Source organism: Salvelinus fontinalis, chromosome 11 (assembly GCF_029448725.1).
Source record: "Salvelinus fontinalis isolate EN_2023a chromosome 11, ASM2944872v1, whole genome shotgun sequence".
NCBI classification, from domain to species: Eukaryota; Metazoa; Chordata; class Actinopteri; order Salmoniformes; family Salmonidae; genus Salvelinus; species Salvelinus fontinalis.
The window spans coordinates 4,559,929-4,577,098 of record NC_074675.1 but is presented as its reverse complement, the minus strand read 5'-3'; positions in this window follow the sequence as shown (position 1 = coordinate 4,577,098).

Sequence of the window (17,170 nt, the reverse complement as noted above, 5' to 3'; positions counted from 1 at the left end):
TTTTCACCCCGTACCTGATAAGCTACGTGTGTTTCAGGCAGGTAAGAGCTGGTAGTATTATATCCAGCTGTTTGGGGGACGGGCTCTGCAGCTCAAAGAAAAGACAAATTGATCCATGTGTTTTCAGGCCCCTAGTATTTTACCCTGTTTCGTGGCCTGTAGTCTATCCTGTTAGCCTGCCTCAGACGAAGCTACCAGTCTCACGGTAAAGTGTTTGGAGGGAACATGCTCTCAGAGGGAGGCTCTGCATGTTTGCTACATCTCTGACAGTTTAATAACGGTTCAGCTGATGGGCGATCTCATTTGGTGTACAGCATCTGACTGAGTTACTCAGATTGTCTCTGAGTAATTTGTCACTTTGAGTAGTTGTTTTGTGATACTGGATGGTTCAGCGACCTGTTTGATTGTCACCATGTACAAATGGTTGATGTGAATGGGACTTAATGAGGAGGTATTGGCTGACAGCTCACTAACTGACACTGAACAACTCCTTCTATCTTAGGTCCTTTGCCCCTTAACAGTTGAACACAGCCTCTGAATAACTAGCGATACAGTAATTTACTTATCTGCTCTGACAGAAATCACTAATCATTGCATTAGGCACAGAGCTAAGCTGGACTAATCCCCATCAAATGTTTAAGTCCACCAATTTATATGTTAAAACATCCAACAATACAAACAGGACACACTTGTGGCTCACTAGAGAGAAGTGGATTAGAGAAAGGAAGTGGATGATTTAGTGAGGAGAGACTGAGGATGGGGGAGTCAGTATGTCCCTCGGCACATCTTTGTCCACCTCCAGCTAACATAAGCCTCATCCCACACCTGAAATCTCTGCCATAACAGCCAAAGCTTTGCCCTTCCGGAATCAAACAGAGACAGTCACAAATCCCCTCTCTGTATTAGCATGGCACATACATGTTTTAAGGGCCTCTAGAGAAAGTCTTCTTCTAAATGTCTCCTCACCTTGTCATGGTGACATCACCCTGCTGAAGACATTGCATTCACACTCTAGGGAGCCCAGCCAGTCAGCATTTGACATTTCCCTTGAGAGGATGGGACACAGATGCCTGATGCCCGATCCGGGGCTGCAGTCTGGTTACTCATTTAATTAAATGGGTAACACCTTATTTGTAGATGCTCTACGGACTATCAGTAACATTTCAACTAACTATCTACTAACCCTAACCCTAGTCCTAACACTAACCGTAACCCTTATCCTTATCCTAACCCTACACTTAAGCCTTACCTTAGCCCTTATTTTAAACCTAACCTTAACCATAACCTTAACCTTAGCAAGTAGTTGCTTATCAATAGATAATTTGTTGATAGTATGACCATTTGTAAAGTATCCAGACTATCCAAATCAAATGTGACCTCGATGGTGTTCAACAAGTAATATTTATTTTCTCTCTAAAATGTAGGGGTCAAAATCATTGACACCCCTAAAGATTCTTATAAATAAAATAGTCAAAAGTTTAATATTTTATCCCATGTTCATAGCACGTAATTACTACATCAAGCTTGTGACTTCAAACTTGTTGGATGCCTTTGCATTTTGATTTGGTTGTGTTTCAGATTATTTTGTGCCCAATAGAAATGAATGGTAAAGAATGTATTGTGTCATTTTGGAGTCACTTTTATTGTAAATAAGAATAGAATATGTTTCAATATGTTTCATAATAACACTTCTACATTGATGTGGATGCTACCATGATAACGGATAATCCTGTGAATAATGATGAGTGAGAAAGTTACAGAGGGTCAAAGATCATACCCCCAAGACTTGTGTCTTGCCCAACTCACGCCTCCCCCTTGAGCTTAATGAGCTGGCCTAGGTTATCCCTGCTTCAAGCCTATTACCCACAGGCATTGCCCTTCCAGCCCAGTCCCGATCCCAGCAACACACTGATACCAGTGGCGTAGAGCTCGGCGGCCGACAGCTGGAGTGGAAGAAACCTTTTTATTAAAAACCACTCAGTGGGGTGTCCAGCTCAGGGGTAGGGCGACCCGTAGTTCATCAGGCTCTATCCTGGATTATAAGACCAGGGAAACTATAAAACCAGGGGAACTATAAGGCCAGGGAAACTATAAGACCAGGGGAACTATAAGACCAGGGAAACTATAAAACCAGGGGAACTATAAGGCCAGGGAAACTATAAGACCAGGGGAACTATAAGATCAGGGAAACTATAAGACCAGGGAAACTATAAGACCAGGGGAACTATAAGACCAGGGGAACTATAAGACCAGGGAAACTATAAGACCAGGGGAACTATAAGACCAGGGGAACTATAAGACCAGGGGAACTATAAGACCAGGGAAACTATAAGGCCAGGGAAACTATAAAACCAGGGGAACTATAAGACCAGGGGAACTATAAGGCCAGGGAAACTATAAGACCAGGGGAACTATAAGACCAGGGAAACTATAAAACCAGGGAAACTAGAGTGATGGGTATACTTTCTACGCTTGGCAACTGTTATTTTTAAATAAATATTTTGTTTTACACTTTCGGGTGCGCGTCACCTGTGAACCTGGAGTTACTCACCGTAATGGGACCTAGTGTCCCACGACATTAAATGGTATAGTCACCGTGTCATGCCTTAGTCCCACGAGACTAAATGGTATAGTCACTGTGTCATGCCTTAGTCCCACGAGACTAAATGGTATAGTCACCGTGTCATGTCTTAGCCTAACATCCTAAGACATTGCTATACACACCCCATGCATGGACCCACATGGTAACAAAGAGAGGAGGCCCTCTGTTTTATTTTGGTCACTCTAGCAAGAGGAAATCCACTCCATGTTTTTATTTAAGCAAAGCCTTTTCCAATCAGTCTACTTGTCTTATAGATACCCTAGCCAATCCTAGGGTATCCAACCCGATCCTGTTCCTCCTAAAGAAAAATACTAATTATATGACCATGCCCGTGTGGGTAAAAGAACGGAGGCTTACCTCTAAATGATGTCTTAGAAGAATTCAGAAAAAGGCTCTGCCCCCAACAACAGTGTTCCGAAGAGTGAAGCAAAAACAACAACAGTAAATCATTTGGCAAAGTAAATCCCCAAAAAGAGAGAGGTCCAAAAAATAGGCTCTGAAACAAAGAAAGCAGACCCCTTCTAACATGCAAAGACTTATATATTCAAGGCTCCCTCACACACTCCTCCCCACAAACCGGTTACATGAAATTCATACAATACTGTCATTTCCTTATTCAACCACTCCCTTAAAACTGGTTACATCTGGTCTATAATGGACTGCCCCTCCCCAAACCCCCAGTCCCCGTTGTTATTGTCTTCTTCCAGAAGGACGTCAAAAAAGGGGGTGAGTGGAAGTTCGCGTTTCACTGCACATCACCTCCGTTCTGGTAATTCCCCCGGCTCCACTTTCGGGTGAAGGTGAAGGTGCTGACGATGGAAGTAAGCCTGCTGATGCTGCGATCCCTGGTTGACCGCGAGCGGAGATGCTCGGCCCTCTCGGTCCGTTTTTTCTAATTTTCCCGATGAATTCCCGCCTTTATGGCCTCCTGCTCCCTCCGACTCAGAATTAGCTGTAGCTCAGCAGGAGTGAGTGTTACATCTAACCCCCGAGTCACAACACATGCTCACCTCTCACCATTACCAATAACAGGGGAGGTTAGTATGTCTTGGGGGTATGATCTTTGACCCTGTTTAACTTTCTCACGCATCAGTATTCACGATTCCTTTCTCCATTGTTTTCAGCATACAATGTAGCTCATTATTTGAATTCTTTATTTTATACAGTCTTTATTGCTCATCTTTATCAAGGGTGTCAATCATTTCTGAACTCACTATATCCCCCAGTGATTGGTGCTGAGACACAAAATGTGACAGGGAGATAATGGTGCCATTACAGTCTGTGAGGTGAATAATGACATGTCCCCTGCAGTCGTTGACTTACAGGTGTAGGCTTCCAGCTGTACAGCGGCCCTGCTGTGCGTGTGTACAGTTCAAATCACCTGAGGCGAGGCCTGGAGGCTCAAGCACGGCCATCAATCATTGAGGTTGCTTCTCATCAGTCATCAGTCATCACTGAGATCCAGTGCACCTGGGTGATCTACACCATAGACTGCACTCATACACAAAAGCACACATCTCAGGCTCCTAAAGATGGCGATTTTATATGTTTCTTTTCTATTGCCCTGTCATGTACACTGTTTCCTCCTTGGCTAAAACATATTTTTTAATGTTAGATTATCTTATGAATATATCTATATTTCTATTGCCATCCTGTGATTTGTGGTGCAATCCCATCTCCCATGTCATTGATTTCCACTGTCCCCATTTCCCCATGTTTAGTAAGTTTAATAGAAAAATGCCAAGGAGAGTCAGTTGCTGCTGTGGGGTAGATGTGTGAATAAATAAGTTGAGTATTGTTCCACATTTGAACTTAGCTGGTCCTGGAGCTGGATCACTAGAGCTAATAATTGCCTGTGCCCTTTGGGAGGCAGTGTCACGACTTCCACCGAGGTCGGCTCCTCTCCTTGTTCGGGCGGCCTTTGGCGGTCGACGTCACCGGCCTTCTAGCCATAGGAGGTTGGATTTTTACATTTGTTTTTGTGACTGTATTTAGCGTAGTTCTCTTTTGCATGTTGGCTGGAGGTTTGACGCTGTTGCGTCCGTTCGTTGTGCTTCTGCCCAATAAAGTGTGCGCCTGCTCACAACTCTCTGCTCTCCTGCACCTGCCTTCAAACACCAGTAGCGCATACGCTGACAGGCAGGGAGGGCCAACTTCTCCCTTTTTCTGCATTTGTGTGGGTATCCTTCACTTTCTCTGTACCGTCTAACGCCAGACAAGTCAGATCACCAGTATGCAAAACGTTAAAAAAAACTTTTCTTCCGAAATCTAATAAATCAAACTGATAGTTTTGACCAAAATGTTTTTTTAGGTATACTTTCCAGGTAATATTTGTTAGATTCACAAGCGATGACTTCTGACTTCACCTATGTCCTGGGAGACACACAAACATAATTTCATCTTGATTCTGTATAAAACATGCAAGGGAATGTGATTACAGGGGAACGAGTTATTTAGCTGCACTTAAAGTGCTGCATTACGCTGACTCCCCAGGGTACAGATTCTCATTCCCATCTCCGAGCACTGATTCAAGGTAAAGCCCAGGGCAGTTACCCCCTGTTTCAGATGATTAGATGCGTTTTCATTGCCTGCCCTCCATGGGAATACACAGGGTTAAGGCCTTAGTTTACTGCTCTGTTTGTGGCGAGGCATGCCTGGAATACACAGGCCTTCCTCGCTGCACCACAGCAGAACATTATTTTCGGGATAGTAAAACGTTTTCAGTGTACACTTAAACGACTACAATCAGACAAAGTATGTAGAAAAACAGATAATGAGAACTAACAATCTCTCCAAATAAAGTCGGGGAGAACCCCATTAATTTAGTTATAATGTTTGAGTCACTCAGATAGCATAAGAACATGACAGAAGCCGTGGCAAATTGTATAGAATTGCAGGAAATATGCTTTAAAACAAGTCTCTGCGGCCTCAAAGATGTTCAGTCAGAGACATTACCATTGATCACACCCACTACCACGCCCCCCCCCCCCCCCCCCACGATCAATAACGTTCAACACTCCTCTCAGCGGTATTACATGGGTCTGTTCCTGGCAGAACATATCAGGTTAGTTACTAATGCTGCTGTGCTTAAGGGCAGGCTGATTCCAGTGCAGTTAGTTGTGGGGAAATAAATGCTTATATTGAATGTCTGCAGTTCTATCTAAAGAGGTTGTCTTAGGATCAAAGTTGTCTTTTAGTGGAATGTCAGAATCAGACTACATGTTGCTCAAGTCACCAATGTGTACACACACACCTGAAAATGTTATGATGTGAAAATCAGTCAGAACAGCATTTAGACTGTACTAGGCGTTGTGTCCGTGCCCTATTGTCTGTACAAACCGATTTGAATTAAAGTGTTTTGGAATTGTTTACAGATGAAATGTTGATCTTTCATCTCAGCTGAGCTCCTGTGGATTTTCAACTGCCGCTGTGAAGTTGACAACCCGGTTAGGTAAATATTGGCTTGTTTCATCACCAGTGTGTGTTAAGTGCATGCAAAATGCGAGATGGTATTGAATACACCCACACACCCACACATCAATAAACTGACAGTATGCTATATTTGTGATTCCTATAGGCTACTGGACATTGAGGTGTTAGTCATTGGAAGTTTAAGGGTTGTGATCTTGTCGAGTTGGTGGATGCCATCTTAGAAAATGTCATCCAAAAATTAAAAAGGCAATTTCCACGATCTATTCTCATTAGGCTATATGGTGGAGAATGCGTTCATGAAGACTGTAATCTTCAGTCACTGGATTATGTATACTGTATGTAGTTTATTCAATATGGTTTGCGTTCATTTCCTTGGAGCATCAAACCCAGTGGGATCATAATGTGAGCCGCAGGACATTTCCCTTGACAGCAGGCTGGAGAAACCTATACATTTGAACCCAGAGCGTGATCCACTTCTCATGGGATGTTTTGTCCTTTATATACCTCCCATGGAACGATGTCTCTCTGATATTGCAAACAGCTTGGGAGGCAGACAAGCAGTCATCAGATCAAATCAAATGTGATTTTTCACATGCGCCGAATACAACAGGTGTAGACCTTACCGTGAAATGCATACTTACAAGCCCTTAACCAACAATGTAGTTCAAGAAATAGAGTTGAGAAAAGATTGACTAAATAAACTGAAGTGAAAAATAAATCTCAAAGTAACACAAGAAAATTACATAACAATAACAAGGCTATAAACAGGGGTACCGGTACCAAGTCAATGTGGGGGTACAGGTTAGTCGAGGTCATTTGTAATGTGACTATGCACAGATAATGAACAGTGAGTAGCAGCAGTGTAAAATCAAAGGGTCAATGTATATAGTCCGGGTGGCCATTTAATTAATTATTTAGCAGTCTTATGCCTTTGGGGTAGAAGGAGCCTTTTGGTCCTAGACTTGGCGCTCCGGTACCGCTTGCCGTGCGGTGGCAGAGAGAACAGTCTATGACTTGGGTGACTGGAGTCTTTGACAATTTTTGATGCCTTCCTCTGACACTGCCTAGTGTATAGGTCCTTGATGTCAGGAAGCTTGGCCCCAGTGATGTACTGGGCAATACGCACTACCCTCTGTAGTGCCTTACGTTCAGATGTTGAGCAGTTGTCATACCAGGCAGTAATGCAACTGCTCAGGATGCTCTCGATGGTGTAGCTGTAGATCTTTTTGAGGATCTGGGGACCCATGCCAAATCTTTTCAGTTTCCTGAGGGGGAAAAGGTGTTGTCGTGCCCTCTTTACAACTGTCGTGGTGTGTTTGGACCATGATAGTTCATTGGTGATATGGACACCAAGGAACTTGAAACTCTCGACCAGCTCCACTCCAGCCCTGTCGATGTTAATGGGGGTCTGTCCGGCCCTCCTTTTCATATAATCCACAATCTGCTCCTTTGTCTTGCTCACATTGAGGGAGAGGTTGTTGTCCTGGCACCACACTGCCAGGTCTCTGACCTCCTCCCTATAGGCTGTCTCATCGTTGTCGGTGATCAGGCCTACCACTGTTGTGTCGTCAGCAAACTTAATGATGGTGTTGGAGTCGTGCTTGGCCACGCAGTCATAGGTGAACAGGGAGTACAGGAGGGGACTAAGCATGCACCCTTGATGGCCTCACTGTTGAGTATCAGCGTGGCAGATGTGTTGTTGCCTACCCTTACCACCTGGGGGCAGCCTGTCAGGAAGTCCAGGATCCAGTTGCAGAGGGAGGTGTTTAGTCCCAGGGTCCTTAGCTCAGTGATGAGCTTTGTGGGCACTAAGGTGTTGAACGCTGAGCTGTAGTCAATGAACAGCATTCTCACATAGTTGTTCCTTTTGTCCAGGTGGGAAGGGGCAGTGTGGAGTGTGATTGAGATTGCGTCATCTGTGGATCTGTTGGGGCAGTATGCGAATTGGAGTGTGTTTCCGGCATGATGGTGTTGATGTGAGCCATGACCAGCCTTTCAAAGCACTTAATGGCTACCGACGTGAGTGCTACGGGGCGGTATTCATGTAGGCAGGTTACCTTCACTTTCTTGGGCACAGGGACTATGGTGGTCTGTTTGAAACATGTAGGTATTACAGACTTGGTCAGGGAGAGGTTGCAAATGTCAGTGAAGACACTTGCCAGTTGGTCCGTGCATGCTTTGAGTACATGTCCTGGTAATCCGTCTGGCCCTGCGGCTTTGTGAATGTTGACCTGTTTAAAGGTCTTGCTCACATCGGCCACGGGGAGCGTGATCACACAGTCACCCGGAACAGCTGGTGTTCTCATGCATGCTTCAGTGTTGCTTGCCTCGAAGTGAGCATAAAATACATTTAGCTTATCTGGTAGGCTCGCGTCACTGGGCAGCTCTTGGCTGTTTCCCTTTGTAGTCCGTAATATTTGTCAAGCCCTGCCACATCCGACGAGCGTCAGAGCTGGTGTAGTAGGATTCAATCTTAGTCCTGTATTGATACTTTGCCTGTTTGATGGTTCATCTGAGGGCATAGTGGATTAGTGTCCCTCTTCTTGAAAGCGGCAGCTCTAGTCTTTAGCTCGATGCGGATGTTGCCTGTAATCCATGGCTTCTGGTTGGGAAATGTACGTACAGTCACTGTGGGGATGGCGTTGTCGATGCACTTATTGATGAAGCTGGTGACTGAGATGGTATACTCTTCAATGCCACTGGATGAATTCTGGAACATTTTCCAGTCTGTGCTATCAAAACAGTCCTGTAGCGTAGCATCCTCATCATCTGACCGAGTCACTGGTACTTCCTGCTTTAGTTTTTGCTTGTAAGCCATAATCAGGAGGATAAAATGATTTGCCAAATGGAGGGTGAGGGAGAGCTTTGTATGCGTCTCTGTATGTGCAGTAAAGCTGGTCTAGAGTTTTTTTCCCCTCTGGTTGCACGTGACATGCTGGTAGAAATTAGGTAAAACAGATTTAAGTTTGTCTGCATTAAAGTCTCCGGCCACTAGGAGCACCGCTTCTGGATGAGCATTTTCTTGTTTGCTTATGGCCTTCTACAGCTCGTTGAGTGTGGTCTTAGTACCAGCATCGGTTTGTGGTGGTAAATAGACGGCTACGAATAATATAGATGAGAACTCTCTTCGTAGATAGTGTGGTCTACAGCTTATCATGAGGTATTCTACCTCAGACGAGCAATACCTCGAGACTTCTTAAAAAATAAAACATTGCGCACCAGCAGTTATCGACAAATAGACACGCACCCCCGCCCCTCGTCTTACCAGACATAGCTGCTCTGTCCTGCCGCTGCACAGAGAAGCCAGCCAGCTCTATATTATCCGTGGCGTCGTTCAGCCACGTCTCGGTGAAACATAAGATATTATTTTTAATGTCCCATTGGTAGGACAGTCTTAATCGTAGATCATCCAGTTTGTTTTCCAATGATTGTACGTTGGCTAGAGGAAAAGGTTGAGGGGGGTGAGGTGCCTTGTAAGAATTTGCCGATGAGTAGGTAAACCACCACTTCCCTCCGCATTATTGGCCAACGTTCAATCACACATTCTTACAATGAGATTTGGGCCTTGTCTTGACAAAGCAGTATATCCTTCGCTTTGGACTCATAAAATAAAAACATCATCTAGTTTGAGGTGAGTAATCGCTGTTCTGATGTCCAGAAGCTCTTTTCGGTCATAAGAGACGGTATCAGCAACATTATGTACAAAATGAGTTACAAACAATAGGAAAAAATAAGGATTAGGAGCCCGTAAAACGGCAGCCATCCCCTCCGGCGCCATGTTTCCTCAGCATGGAAATGTCTGAGCAGGTGTGACAAAGCATACAGTTCACAGGCGCTGCTGAAGTGGCAGAGTGGACACAAAGCGCAAGGGGTTAATGGAGAGTTGACAAGCAGTAAATGACATTCAAGCCGGTGGAAAAACACTCTGGGGTGTGCAAACACTGCCTGCTGTCCTCTCCAGAGATCACTGACGGGCCATGTGGCACTGTACGTGTGTAGAAGATGGAAGTGTGTTTGTCTGTATGTGTATGTGTGTGTGTGTGTGTGTGTGTGTGTGTGTGTGTGTGTGTGTGTGTGTGTGTGTGTGTGTGTGTGTGTGTGTGTGTGTGTGTGTGTGTGTGTGCGCATTTGTGTGTGTGTGTGTGTGCGCATTTGTGTGTGTGTGTGTGTGTGTGCGCATTTGTGTGTGTCTGTGAGTGTGTGTGCGCATGTGTGTGTGTGTTGTGCATGAAGAGCAGAGTAACCTTGATCCTCCCAGATAGTATGTGACACCTCCTCATCAGCTTGGGTCAGTCCCCACTGTGAGGGTTAACCGAATCATAAAAACACCTCTGCTCTCCCTCCATTGCTTCCATTGCTTTAGATCACATGTCAAACTCATTCGACAGAGGGCCAAGTGTCTGCGGGTTTTCGCTCCTCCCTTGTACTTGATTGATGAATTAAGGTCACCTATTATTAAGGAACTCCCCTCACCTGGTTGTCTAGGTCTTCATTGAAAGGAAATAATAAAAACCAGCAGACGCTAGGCTCTCTATTGGTTGAGTTTGACACCTCTGCTTTAGATGAACCCCCTCTACTCCTTAGAAGATGCAGAGCCCACAACCTGACCTTTACATGCCACTTCCTAGAAATTACATTCATCCTGATTTACCACAAATGATACTACCCCTATACCAGGTCTGTCAGTATAAGGTGCCCTCTATTCCTCTCCCCTGTCTGCACGGCTCTCTAAGAATGCACATATATGTGCTTATTCAAATTCTGGCTAGTTTTCTACAGCAGTCTCAACGCCATCTGTGAAAAATGACAGTGTCATGTACGACCTCTAGCGTCCTGTCAGACCACACCACCAATAGGGCTGTGCTGATTTACAGCACTAGAGGAGGAGCTCTTTATACAGGAACAACTTAGCAAATGCCACAAAATAGACCTTGGACAATGTAATGCAAAGGTTCAACTCATAGGTCATTCCTGAAGATGAAGCATTAGCCAACTATAGGACTAACTGTTGTGCTCTACAACGTTTATCTGAAAAATGCAGTCCTTCCTAACCCAGTTATGCAAATACCACAGTATGACAGTATGAATATGCAAAGTTGTTTTTGTCAGATGAAGAGCAAGAGAAATATAACCTATCACTTAGCTTGCTTTCAATTGGTAACAGTTTCTGAGCCATATTGGCAGGTCAAATATCGCACAGTGATCTGGCAAAATTGCTATGGAAAACAAAGATACACACAGCCCAAATTCTAATGACAAAAAAACAAAGTTCTCAAGCAGACGAGTCAATTTCCTCCTTGAGTGTTTCCGCGTGGCTGCCGCAACTAGATACCATGTTTTTGGAGTTAGGACAACCATTGTTTATGCACTGAAAGAATGCAGACCTCCTATACAAACAGGGATAATTAAGTTAAATTAGACTTTATAATACAGCAAGACTTCTGACACGGCAGAAAGTAAGAGTTATTATCTCTAGTGAAGTCTTGTTTTGGCTCATCCTCTGTGGAAAGTGTCCCAGGTGTCATTGTTGGCAGACGGATGTGCCATGTTTTCCACTGGGCTACAAGGACAGTAGCGGCACCCCTGAAATAGCTCATTATGGACAGGCAGAGATATTAATGCCAACATCTGGCAGCCAGGTCATCACTCTGGCGGAATGCCGTAGGTGACAACTGCCGGGACAGGCATCATGTTTGGGAGGGGGTAATGGCACGGAAAGAATGTGCACAATGGTAACTGTCACTGGTTCACCTTGATGTGTTAACACTCTAAAAACAGACACTTCCCATCAGCTTGTCACTATATTTGCAGTATTCTTCCCGGCGGTGCTAATGACTGGCAAATATACAAATATTTGTTTTTGAATCGAAATATAACTAAATCCTGCTGTGGCATGTAGCAATATACAGTGCTGGGTTCAGCCTCATTGGAGAAGACCGAGGTATCCTGGAAAACAGAATCACTACAGTGTTGTGCTTGGCTGAGGCTACGGTCATGAAACTTATTACACTTGTGGCATGACGTTGCCCTCTTTGGGTACAGCAAGCCCCATCCCTCTCTCCCTGCCTCCTACAACTAGGCTGCTGTGGTCAGAGAGGTCGTAAATTCCTGGAAGAGATTGTCTCCTCATGGACACAGTATAGAGACAGAGTGAGCTTTCATAGAGAACAAAGGAATTTCTTCCACCTCACAGAACTTGAGGTCCGAACAACATTTACGTTCCGGAGAAGGTATAAAAGATCGGTGAAGAATCCAGCTACGAACTGGTCCATTTGTTACAACTTGGGGAAGCTCATGGGAGACGGTGCGGCAACATTACCATAACGCTGTTTATATAATAGCCTCAGATATGAGGTTTACATCTAATTGTTGTATAAAATGAATGAGTGAGGATGATACTATTTGTAAAGTTGTGTAATGTGATTTTGGACTGTTTAATGAAGGAAACTCCAATTCCCTTTTGAGTTTAACTAAATCAGAGGACCGCCCATGAGCCCAGTTAGGGTCAGGCATCCTGGGACAAGCCCTTTTCTGCAATTCCGAATAAAACCCCAACTTTGAGAAATTCTCACCAGACCATGTTTTTCTCCATTACGAGAGAGCAAAGGTTGCAGACCATTGCTGAATCTTTTAACCATACCACGTGGTTAAACTCTTAGACTATCGATACCGACAGAATAAGAACAAGTCTTTGATATTAATTACTAGTCTGCAGCTAGAAATTCGGTATCATTGAACGCGAAGATCGACAACCGCCGAAACATCCATTCTATAATTAAACGAATGAATGTCACTCTGAACTATCCCCTCTAATGACATACAGAGAGAGAGAGAGAGATGGACAATTCTACAAAAGAAACAAACTTTTCAACAGCGATCAAGACGACACACTGAGCGTAAATATATATATTGATTGCAGTTGTTCCCGAATGAGTGAGCGTTCATGTGCAAAGGATTAGTATTTCAATTGTTGTAATTATCAACTCTGTAGTGACTTCTCAGGTGAACCCCACTCCCCCTTTTGTCTAACAAGCCGCCATGCCGGTTTAGCCCACTAGGGCATATTCTCCTATCATTTCTTGTAACCATATTTACTTTGTTTGTTTGTTTGTTTGTTTATGCATTTCTGTGAATTACTTAGTTAGTAATAAATAAATGATTTAAGACAATTGATGTATGGAAGACTCATAGTGAAGTCTGGGTTCGTGCAGATAACCAACAATTTACGACGTTTGGAATGAGACTAACGTGAGGTAAAGTAAATAATTAATTAATTAAGAAGACGAATTGATCAGATATGAAAATATCTGAAAAGTTATTGTATAAAAATTATTACTTTGTAATCTGAATATTTTCCTTGGTGCCCCGACTTCCTAGTTAATTACAGTTACATGATTAATCAGTTTAATCGCGTAATAATAATTACAGAGAGTTATTTGATAAATAAGTCTTCCGTTTAATGATGCCAAAGACACGACACATGGTAATGTGACGCTCCACATGCATAGGCGGAAATCCCAGGGGGGACGGGGGGGACACAACCCCCCCATCCTGGAAAAAATATGATTTGTCCCCCCCAATATATCACTGTAAAGATAACTATGTAATTTCAATAATATTAATAATACGCAATGAAAGCACTTGTGCTGATTATAGACACTTAATAGCGCGTTTTTAAGTTTCACAAGATTGCGACCCCCCCACCCTTTGCCTCACAATGGTTTGATCCACTGCCAGTTCTTTAGCTGGCAAGGTAATAGAGGGTTCGTATCTACTGTCCGAAAGGCACTCAATGTACGTAACTGACGTGAGGTAATCCAGTCAATCGCGCCATAGCAATGTATATATTTTTTTAATGTTGCAGGGTTCACACACTAGCTGAATTTGCAGAGCTAGCGCGCAAACTAAAGCAAACATTAACTATCAAGCTAGCTAGTACCTATTCCATTCATGTGGCGTCGTCAAAAATTAAATATTTGCTATCGTCAGTTTATTCCAAGATTAGCATGCAGCTGTAGTGCTTCAAAGTCCCTGTGATAAGGTTAGCGATAAACTGAAGTCCAAACTGAACAGAACTACACTCTCTTATACCATTGTCTTAAATATATTTAATGGTCTCGTTGCAAAAGCTAAATTGTCGCTAGTGAATTTTATTTTTTTCACCTTTATTTAACCAGGTAGCAAAGATTATAGCAAACACCACAGAAACGGAATTGGTGCTCGCTAGCTTTGCAAATTCAGCTTTTGTTGGAAACCTGCCAATTTAAACAAACTATGTTAAAATTTCAAAACGTTGCAGCATGTGTTGTGTAAATGTGTGTGTGTGCAGCTAGACCGGCCAGCCAGCCAGCCAGGTAGAAACATGTCAGAAAAAAGTTAAAAGACGGACATCAGAGTATTTTTCAGTACACCAAAACGCAAAGTAAGAACTCTAGTAGCCTAATATCTCAAAGACGAGTTGATAAAATGTTCATAAGAAAGAAGTGAAATGCTAATGGAAATGTTTCACAAGGATGTCATTCGGCAGAGCAGGCAACAGATGGCACACAGACAGCAGAGCTGGGGACAGATATGCAGGGACAGATTGGCAGAGACAGGGAGTCTCAGGTAAGTTTGTTGAGTCTTTGTTTGGCAACATTATGAAAGGTTCTCAATTTTTTTGATTTGTAAAATAGGGACATAATTGGAAAATGCCATGGATACCCCCACTCAACTTAAACTGGTGACTAAACTAAGATTTGTTTAAGGTAATGGTATTGCTGTTGTGATTAATTGTGTAGTTTTGGGTACCGGTAGTTAGGAGTACAGCAAACACCTTATTTATTTTCTAGGAGACAGACTGTGAGTCAGTGAGGGTGGTGAAAGGGAAAGAGCCAAGGAGAGAGACTTCAGAGGACCGTGTCACAGCCACGGCAGGACCAGGTGTCACCCTTGTTGCCAGCAGCACCAGTATAGGGGTCAGTGGCACAGCATCGTCCAGTTACCTCAGTGATGGCACAAAACCATATCAGCCACACCCACAATTTATAGAACCGCAAACTCTTGCCAACAGATTGTTGACGTTTCAAGAGAGATGGTTTTGCGATTTTCCCTGGCTACATTATAATCCATCAATAAAAGGAGTGTTGTGTTTTCACTGTAGCCAAGGGTTTTCAAGCCAGCCATCTTTTGGCCGAAGAGCAGATGCTGCCTTCATTAGTGCAGGATTTAGGAACTGGAGAAAGGCCATTGAAAAATTCACAGCACATCAAAACTGCCAAACCCACCACCACTTTGTAACTGTAACAGCACACCAGCTAAATCCAATCAGTGTCCAGTTATCCAGCGCGTGGGGTAAACAGCAGGAGGACGCAAGGCATTGCTTGATGAAAATTGTTAGTTCGGTGCGGCATGTAGTAAGACAGGGACAAGCCTTTAGAGGCCACACGGATGACAGTGGGAATTTATACCAGCTTTTGAAACTCAGGGCAGAAGAGGATGAACCCATTTTACTGAAGTGTTTAACAGAGCGTACCACAATGTACACAGGCCCCAAAGCACAGAATGAAATTCTGAACATCATGGCCAATACAGTCATTCGAGGCATTGCAGCTGAGATTAGGTCTCTTCCGATTGTACAATTTTCAGTAATTTTTGATGGTACTCAAGATGTCTCTGGTGCTGAACAGGAGAGTGTCTGTCTGCGTTATGTTGACCATGACCGTGTCCCTCACAAGGAGTTTATTGGGCTATACAGGGTGTCGGAGACAACAGGCGAGGGCATTGCGAAAGTGGCAACTGATGTGTTGTTGAAGCTCAATTTGCCCATGTCTGGCTTATGTGGGCAGAGTTACGATGGTGCCTCAAACATGGCAGGAAAATACACAGGTGCAAAGGCAATTGTGAAGAGGCAGCAGCCATTAGCCCTCTATGTCCATTGTGGAGCACACTGTGTAAATCTGATTACACAGGCTGGCTGCTCAGCCTCCCCACTAGTCCGGGATTCCCTTTCTTGGGTCCATCAGTTAGGTGTCCTATATGGCCAGTCAGGAAAGTTTAAGAGCATGTTTGAATCAATTGCCACGTCCAAAGATACAAATCTGACCACCCTGAAACCCCTATGTCCAACAAAGTGGACTGTGCGGAATACTGCTATTAGAGCTGTGCTAGGGCAGTATGAGCGGGTACTCAGCAGCCTAGAGGAGATGGCAAAAACTGCATCCAAGACAGCTTCAACTGCCAGTGGCTTATTCGAGCACTTCAGCAAAGACAAGACTGTGTTGGGCCTCACACTTGCCTCTGCTGTTCTTGGAGAGCTTGAATGTCTAAACATTTCACTGCAGAAGAAAACTCAGACTGTCTCTGGTATGCAGGCTGCAGTCGAGTGTGTGCGGTCATCTCTTAGGGGCAAGAGAAATGACGAAAGCTACCTTACACTGTATGAGAAAGCAAAAACTTTGATTGACTCTATTGAATCCATTGAATCCATTGAGACGCACTCAAGATGATTTGCTGGCAAAGCAGTGGATCACTATAGGGCAGAATTTCTTTAAGTGTTGGATGGTGTGGAGGTTCAGTTTGGCGACCGTTTTGACCAGGACAGTCTAAATGTCCTGCAGAAGTTGGAAAGAGCGCTTCTCACGGGGGAGTTGGATGAGTCTCTAGATCAGTACCCTGAGCTGAACATAGATTCTCTTTCAGTGCAGATCCCTCTCTTTCACAACAAATACCCCTGTAGCAGCAGTGGAGAGGCAGCAGAGGTCCTTAGGAGGCTTCCAGTGGAGGTACGGGGGTTGTTTGACCAAGTTGAGGTGCTGATCAGAATTTTGTTTGTGGTGCCAGTGTGTTCATGTGAGGCTGAGAGGAGTTTCAGTGCACTCCGCAGGTTAAAGACTTGGCTACGGGCTAGCATGGGCCAAGAGAGACTGAACGGTGTAGTTGTCTGTAATGTACATAGAGACAGGCTGGACAGTCTCAAGAGGGAAAATATCTGCCAGCAATTTGTTGGATCCATTGAAACCCGCAAACATATGTTTGGTTCTTTTGTTCAATAGTGTGTATAGCAGTGGTTCTCAACCTTTTTTGGGTACTGGAACCCCTGCATATTTTGAGGCAAGGCAGGCAAGGTTTTCAGCGGTCCTCAGGGACCACCACCCC